The sequence below is a fragment of the Orcinus orca genome, chromosome 12 (genome assembly GCF_937001465.1).
Source record: "Orcinus orca chromosome 12, mOrcOrc1.1, whole genome shotgun sequence".
NCBI lineage: Eukaryota > Metazoa > Chordata > Mammalia > Artiodactyla > Delphinidae > Orcinus > Orcinus orca.
Genome location: NC_064570.1, coordinates 48300194 through 48308754, shown reverse-complemented (window position 1 = coordinate 48308754; position 8561 = coordinate 48300194). Strand labels below are relative to the sequence as shown.

Sequence of the window (8561 nt, the reverse complement as noted above, 5' to 3'; positions counted from 1 at the left end):
AGAGGTAGGCCAGTTCTGGTCTCCCATCAGCAGAGACCAAATGCACAATAACCTCATTCAGTACCTGGTGCTAGAGCAACTGTTTACTTATAATAATGTTCAAGTTCCCAGCTAAGAACAGGGAATGAATTAATACTTAGGAATTTCTCTTTTCTGCACATGACATGCCATTTTAAAAAACTGCCACTTTGAGGACTTTGTCATCACATTTCCTTCAAAGAGGAGCTAAGTGCCATGCAAATTACAAAGCCTGATTCATGTTCACATGCAAAAGCCCCCATCGTGCAGGGAAGGGCTTGGGGGCTGAGGCCCCTGGTTTTCACTAAGAACTCTGCTTGACTCCTGCTTGTTTGTAGGAAAGGGGAGGGGGCATCACATATGTAAACATTTACTATTTTTTTGTTTCATGCTTTCATTTCATCTTTTACTTTGTAGAAAGTGAGAAATGTTTTTACTTTGTGACTCTTTCACCCAAATCAGTGTTTCTTCCACTTCCTATATACTCCAGGAAACACTGGAGGAAAATTCTTTGTATTTCTTTAAAATAATAATATTTAAATTCTTTTTTTCCCCTTTTTATTCCTTTTATAGCAATCTAAACCAACAAGAAAGGAACTTCCTAAAAAAATTTATGAACATTAATTTAATGAAACAGTAACTTTTAAAAACCAAAGACAAAATGCAACACACATTGCTTTGGTAAAAAACTGAGAAACAGAATATTAAGCCATTAGTATTAAGCCATTAGTATATTAAATAAAAACAACTTTTAGTCCCCCATACCTTATTGCTATATCAACTAAAGATTCTTAAAATAATTTAAAGCACTTGGATGTCCTTGGAAAATAATATTAAAATGTACAATAACATTTTTGTATTACATTTTCATAGATATTATTAGAAGGAATAGTAAATTGCATATTTCATTCAAAATATGGAAATCTGAAATACTAAAACAAAATTGACAAAATTATAATTGTAACCGTAACACAAATAGTGATTTTTACTACATATTACATACATTTGAGGGTATAAGAAACATATTTTTCTTGATTTTGCAAAATGCTTAAATACAGCTCTCTAAGAACATTTCCATGTTCTTATCAATGACCATAAAGCAAATACAAGGCATTTTTCAAAATTTTGAGTGTGAGTTTAGGGGAAAGCAGGATGGAAGGTGACTGAGATCCAGTGTTTAGGTGACGTGGCGAGGTCGTCCAAGTAGCAGGCTGCAGAGGTATGGATGGGACCCAGGATTTTCTTGTCTAAAAATGCTGCAGATTAGTGTACTCAAGCAGAAGGGGAAGAGAATCTAATTACAACTGTAGCAACTTATAATTTTTCAAAACTCAGTTAGGTGTGTGTATGGTCCATTGGTGTCGAGCTTTAACACCTGTTGCCGTAAGTACCATGTTCCACCACAACCCCAGCTTCGGCACACTTGCTGTTAGCAGCTAATTCTTTTTTGGAGAGTCACAAATTGGGAATAAAGTTCTAACCCCTCTTCTTTTCCAGAGTTAGAGTGATACTGCATGCTTCTTCCTTTTACTCTCCCCCCAAGGGTGGCTTGAGGGATGATAAGAATGTTGCCAGGTAGATCCAATACAGAGACACGCTTGCCATTTTCTGTTTCACTTAATTTCACATTTAACAGTGTATTAACCATTTTGGGAAGAAGCTCTTTATCAGCTCCCTTGAAAAAGCACAGGTGGATCACTAATCCTCTCTGGACCTCCACCCACTGGGCCGCGGCGTCCCCTTCGGCGGGGCGTACTTGCAGCCGGGCGTGCAGGCACTGCTGCAGGAGGGCCCGGGCCTGAGGTGCCCGGCCACTTTCAGCCATGGCTCAAACCCGCGCGGATATCCCCCAGGTTCCAGCCACGCGCCGCACAGGCCCGCCCCCGGCGCTCAGGGAGCGTTGGGCGGGGCGGGAGGCCTTAAATTCTTGTTGAAGAACTAAGCTATGTTCATTATTGAAAATTTAGAGGAAAACAAACTACCCATAATCCCAGGATCCAGAGACAATTATTATTTATAATTTTGATTCCCAGCATAAAACCCACTAGGTTGTGATGTATTATCCTTTTATATATCCTGTTGGATTTGATTTGCTAATGTTTTGTTAAGGATTTTTGCACATACATTCATGAGGAATTTGAGTCTGTAGTTTTATTTTTTGTAATATCTTTTTCTAGTTTTGTTACCAACCCTCTCAAGTTGGTCTCCAACAAGGGTCCTTCTGCCCGGTGTCCTTTGTGCCAATAGAACGAGACCGAGTTTGGTTCAGAAGCAAAGGAAAGCTTTACTCTTTGGTCAAAGACAGGAGAGGCGCGAGCTTGCGCTCTAGAGCACGCATGCTCCTCACAGGCTGTGGGTGGGGCTCCTTAATAGGGTTCTCCTTAATTGGGAAGGGGGCAGAATTCTCACGGAGCCTGCGCAGCTGCTCACGTTCTAGATCGCAGTGCCGGGCTGGAGCAGCGTCTCTGCACACGGCCCGTGGAGCTGAGGTGTTGGCTGCAGGCATTTCGCAGGAACCCTGGTCTGATGTGCTGGGTGCAAGGCCTCTGCATGCGGCACCCTGTGAGCGAGTGAAACTAGAGAAGCCCAAGGAAAAGAAAGAGACAGGTTAGACTTTATTTTATTTCCCAGCTTCTATTTTTATTTCCCAGGAATTGTTAATTGGCTTTGCTGGTGAGAGTTTTGGTATCAGGGTAATGCTGCCCTAATAAATTGAGTTGGGATGTGTTTCCTCCTCTTCTTTATTCTGGAAAAGATTGTGTAGAATTGGTATTATTTCTTCCTTAAATGTTAGTAGAATTCACCAGTGAAATTATTTGTTTGTTTATGCAACTTAAAACAAAACTCCTTTGCTAACTCCCAGTTCTGTAGGCCAAACATCTGGGCATGGCATGGCGGGGTTCCCTGCTCAGGTTCTTATAAGGCTGAAGTCTAGGTGTCCTCATCTGGATCCTGAGCTTCTCTTCTGAGCTCAATTGACTGAGTCAGAATTCAGTTCCTTGCAGCTATAGGATGGAGCTCCGTTTCCTTGATGGCTGTCAGCTGGAGGCCACTTTCCATACTCCTCGTCACATGACCCTCACAGTCTTCAAAACATGAAGTGGAGAATATTTCTGTAGTAGTCTGCTAGGGCTGTCACTACAAAACACCACAAACTGGGTTGCCGAAACAGAGGAAATTTATTTTCTCACAGGTCTGAAGTCCACAAGTCCAAGATCAAGGTGCTTTCTGAATTGGTTTCTGGTGAGAGCCTCTCTTCGTGGATTGTAGATGTCTGCTTTCTTGCTGTGGCCTCACATGGCCTTTTCTCTTGAGTGTGCAGAGAGGGGGTGGTCTCTGGTGTCTCTTCTTCTTATAAAGACGCTAGTTATAGCACATTAAGGCCCCAGACTTATGATCTCACTTAATTTTTATTACTTTCTTATGGGCCCTGTCTCCAAATATAGTCACATCGAGGTTAGTGTTTCAACAAAGGCGTTTTGGGGAGACACAGTTCAGTCTGTAATACTTCCTTATGTCAAATTCCTCTCATGCTTCAAAACTCTCTCACCAGGGAAAGTCTATCATCGTTTAAGGGCCCATATGGTTAGATCAGACCCACTGAGAATATCTCCCTATCTTAAAGTCAACTGATTTGGGATCTTAATTACATCTGGAAAGCCCCCTCACAGCAGTACCTAGACTAGGTTGTTTTGGATTTGTTTTTTAGTTGAAGTATAGTTGATCTACAATATTATATAAGTTACAGGTATACAATACAGTGATTCACAGTTTTTAAAGGTTATAATCCATTTATAGTTATACCAGTGAAATAATTTACTAGAGTTTACTGAAAGGTTTAAACATCAATAGTTACTTTACTTGTTATAGATTTATACAGAATTTCTATTTCTTCTTGAGTAAGTTTTGGTAATTTGTGTCTTTTATGTTATTGCCATAAAATTCTTTTAATTTTTATCAGATTGGTAGTGATGTCCCCTCTTTTCATTGTTGATTTTGATAATTTGTGTCTTCTCTCTTATTCAGTCTAGCTAAAGGTTTTTCTTTTTTTTAATCTTTTCAAAATACATACTTTTGGTTTAATAGAATTGATTTTGTTTTATTTTTGTTTTTTTGTTTTATTGATTTCTACACTGATCTTTGTTGTTTCCTTTCTTCTGCTTAATTAAGGTTTAATTTATTCTTTTTCTAACTCTTAATGTGAACATATGTAACTGACTTGTAATATTTCTTTTTTAATATAGCTATTCAGTGTTATGAATTACCCCCAACCACTGCTTTAGCTGCGTCTCATAAATTTTGATATATTTTGTTCTGTTGATTTTAAATTCATGTTTTTAAATTTCCTTTTTGATTTCTTTTTTTGTCCATGAGTTATTTAGAAGTGCATTGTTTAACTTCCAAATATTTGGAGATTTCCCAAGTTTCTTTATGTTGATCTCTAGTTTAACTCCATTGTGGTTAAAGAACATCTTTTAAATAATTTCAGTCATTTAAAATTTATTTAGATTTGGCTTTTGGCCTAGCATATGATCAATCCTGGAGAATGTTTCATATGCACTTTAAAAGAATGTGTATTCTCCTCAATTTAAGTCTTCTCTACCATTATTCATTTTCTGTCCAGTTATTCCGTCAATTATCAAAAGTTGGGTATTGGAATCTCTATAGTTACAGAATTGTCAATTTTTTTTCAATTCTGTCAACTTTTGCTTCATGTATTTGGGGCCTCTGTTGTTAGATGGGTATACACTTGTAATTATTATATCTTTTGGATGTATTGACATTTTCATCATTATGAAATACCTCTTTGTCTCCAGTGTATCTCTTGTTTTAAAGTCTATATATCCTGATATTAATATAGACATTTCAGCTCTCTTATGGTTATTGCTTACATAGCAAATATTTTTCCATTCTTTTACTGTCCGTCTATTTTTATCTTTGAGTTGTGTTTTATAGCCAGTGTGAGAATTTCTGCCTTTTCATTGAATGATTAATAATGTAATGAAATTATTGATAGGATTGGATTACGTCTATCATTTTGCTCTTTAATTCCTATATATTGCAGATTTGTTTTGTTCTTGTTGCCCTTTTACTCTCTTCTTTTGTGTTAAATATTTTAAGTGTAACATCTTTATTGCTGATTTTTGTCTGCTTTCTTTTCAAAGTTGTTTTAGTTATTCTAAGTCTTTTTCATTTCCATATAAATTTCAGAATCAGGTCATCAATTTATTTTTTTAAAACCTGTTGGGATTTTAACTGGGATAGTAAATCAATTTCAGGAGGATTGATGCTTTAACAATCTCAGGTCTTTTGTTCCATGAACATGATATATCTCTCCATCTTTCTAGGTCTTCTTTAATTCCTTTCACCAATGTTTTCTAGTTATCATTATATAGTTATTGTACATCTTTTGTCAAATTTATTTCTATTTCATATTTTTATGCTATTGTAAATGGTATTGCTTTTATAATTTTGGATGGAATGTCCTATAAATATCAATTAACTCCATCTCGTTTAATGTATCATTTAAAGCTTGTGTTTCCTTATTTATTTTCATTTTGGATGATCTGTCCATTGGTGAAAGTGGGGTGTTAAAGTCCCCTACTATGAATGTGTTACTGTCGATTTCCCCTTTTATGGTTGTCAGTATTTGCCTTACGTATTGAGGTGCACCTATGTTGGGTGCATAAATATTTACAATTGTTATATCTTCCTCTTGGATCGATCCCTTGATCATTATGTAGTGTCCTTCTTTGTCTCTTCTAATAGTCTTTGTTTTAAAGTCTATTTTGTCTGATATGAGAATTGCTACTCCAGCTTTCTTTTGGTTTCCATTTGCATGAAATACCTTTTTCCATCCCCTTACTTTCAGTCTGTATGTGTCTCTAGGTCTGAAGTGGGTCTCTTGTAGACAGCAAATATATGGGTCTTGTTTTTGTATCCATTCAGCCAATCTGTGTCTTTTGGTGGGAGCATTTAGTCCATTTACATTTAAGGTAATTATCGATATGTGTGTTCCTATTCCCATTTTCTTAATTGTTTTGGGTTCGTTATTGTAGGTCCTTTCCTTCTTTTGTGTTTCTTGCCTAGAGAAGTTCCTTTAGCAGTTGTTGTAGAGCTGGTTTGGTGGTGCTGAACTCTCTCAGCTTTTGCTTGTCTGTAAAGGTTTTAATTTCTCAGTCCCTTTCTTTTTCTCTTCTTCTTCTGGAACCCCTATAATTCGAATGTTGGTGCGTTTAATGTTGTCCCAGAGGTCTCTGAGACTGTCCTCAGTTCTTTTCATTCTTTTTTCTTTATTCTGCTCTGCAGTAGTTATTTCCACTATTTTATCTTCCAGGTCACTTATCCGTTCTTCTGCCTCAGTTATTCTGCTATTGATCCCATCTAGAGTACTTTTAATTTCATTTATTGTGTTGTTCATCGTTGCTTGTTTCATCTTTAGTTCTTCTAGGTCCTTGTTAACTGATTCTTGCAATTTGTCCATTCTATTGTCCATTCTATCTCCAAGATTTCGGATCAACCTTACTATCATTATTCTGAATTCTTTTTCAGGTAGACTGCCTATTTCCTCTTCATTTGTTAGGTCTGGTGGGTTTTTATCTTGCTCCTTCATCTGCTGTGTGTTTTTCTGTCTTTTCATTTTGCTTATCTTACTGTGTTTGGGGTCTCCTTTTTTTTTTTTTTGCAGGCTGAAGGTTCGTAGTTCCTGTTGTTTTTTGTGTCTGTCCCCAGTGGCTAAGGTTGGTTCAGTGGGTTGTGTAGGCTTCCTGGTGGAGGGTACTAGTGCCTGTGTTCTGGTGTATGAGGCTGGATCTTGTCTTTCTGGTGGGCAGGTCCACGTCTGGTGGTGTGTTTTGGGGTGTCTGTAGACTTATTATGATTTTGGGCAGCCTCTCTGCTAATGGGTGGGGTTGTGTTCCTGTCTTGCTAGTTGTTTGGCATAGGATGTCCAGCACTGTAGCTTGCTGGTCGTTGAGTGAAGCTGGGTGCTGGCGTTGAGATGGAGATCTCTCAGAGATTTTTGCTGTCTGATATTATGTGCAGCTGGGAGGCCTCTTGTGGACCAGTGTCCTGAAGTTGGCTCTCCCACCTCAGAGGCACAGCACTGAGTCCTGGCTGCAGCACCAAGAGCCTTTCATCCACAGGGCTCCTTAATTTGGGATGATTCGTTGTCTATTCAGGTATTCCACAGATGCAGGGTATATCAAGTTGATTGTGGAGCTTTAATCTGCTGCTTCTGAGGCTGCTGGGAGAGATTTCCCTTTCTCTTCTTTGTTCTCACAGTTCCCAGGGGCTCAGCTTTGGATTTGGCCCCGCCTGTGCGTGTAGGTCGCCGGAGGGCGTCTGTTCTTTGCTCAGATAGGACGGGGTTAAAGGAGCCGCTGATTCGGAGGCTCTGGCTCACCCAGGCCGGGGGGTAGGGAGGGTCACGGAGTGCGGGGCGGCCTGCAGCGGCAGAGGCTGGCGTGACGCTGCAGCCTGAGGCGCGCTGTGCGCTCTCCCGGGGGAGCCGTCCCTGGATCCCGGGACCCTGGCAGTGGCGGGCTGCACAGGCTCCCCGGAAGGGCGTGTGGCTAGTGACCTGTGTTCGCACACAGGCCTCCTGGCGGCGGCAGCAGCGGCCTTAGCGTCCCATGTCCGTCTCTGGTCTCCGCACTCCTAGCCGCGGCTCGCGCCCGTCCCTGGAGCTCTCTCAAGCAGCGTTCTTAATCCCCTCTCCTCGTGCACCAGGAAACAAAAAGGGACGTAAAAGTCTCTTGCCTCTTCGGCAGGTCCAGACCCCTCCCCGGACTCTCTCCCGGCCAGCCGCGGCGCACCAACGCCCTGCAGGCTGTGTTCACGCCGCCAACCTCAGTCCTCTCCCGGCGCTCCGACAAAAGCCGGAGCCTCAGCTCCCAGTCCCGCCCGCCCAGGCGGGCGAGCAGACAAGCCTCTCGGCTGGTGAGTGCCGGTCGGCCCGATCCTCTGTGCTGGAATCTGTCCGCTTTGCCCTCCGCACCCCTGTTGCTGTGCTCTCCTCCGCGGCTCCCAAGCTCCCCCACTCCGCCTCCCGAAGTCTCCACCCGCGAAGGGGCTTCCTAGTGTGTGGACACTTTTCCTCCTTCACAGCTCTCTCCCGCTATTGCAGGACCCGTCCCTATCCTTTTGTCTCTGTTTAGTTTTTTCTTTTGCCCTAACCAGGTACGTGGGGGGTTCCTTGCCTTTTGGGAGGTCTGAGGTCTTCTGCCAGCGTTCAGTAGGTGCTCCGTAGGAGTTGTTCCACGCGTAGATGTATTTCTGGTGTATCTGTGGAGAGGAAGGTGATCTCCGCGTCTTACTTTTCCGCCATCTTCCCGGAAGTCCTCCTATATCTGTTCATCATTTCTATGTGTTTTCTATTGCTGATTTTTAAACTATTTTTAAAATGTATTTTATTAATGATTGCTCTAGGGATTAAAATATACCTCTTACCTTGTCACAATCTAGTTCAATCTTAATTCCAGTAAAATACAGCAACTTTGCTCCAATATAACTCCATTTCAACCCTTCCTTTATGCTACTAT

At 41.0% G+C, this 8561-nt stretch overlaps 1 pseudogene; it reads right to left on the bottom strand.

Moving 5' to 3' along the window:
• Nucleotides 1-1058: 1058 nt before the first annotated feature.
• On the bottom strand, nt 1059-1921 carry LOC101282275 (D-aminoacyl-tRNA deacylase 2-like; annotated as a pseudogene).
• Between the last annotated feature and the right edge of the window lie 6640 nt (nt 1922-8561).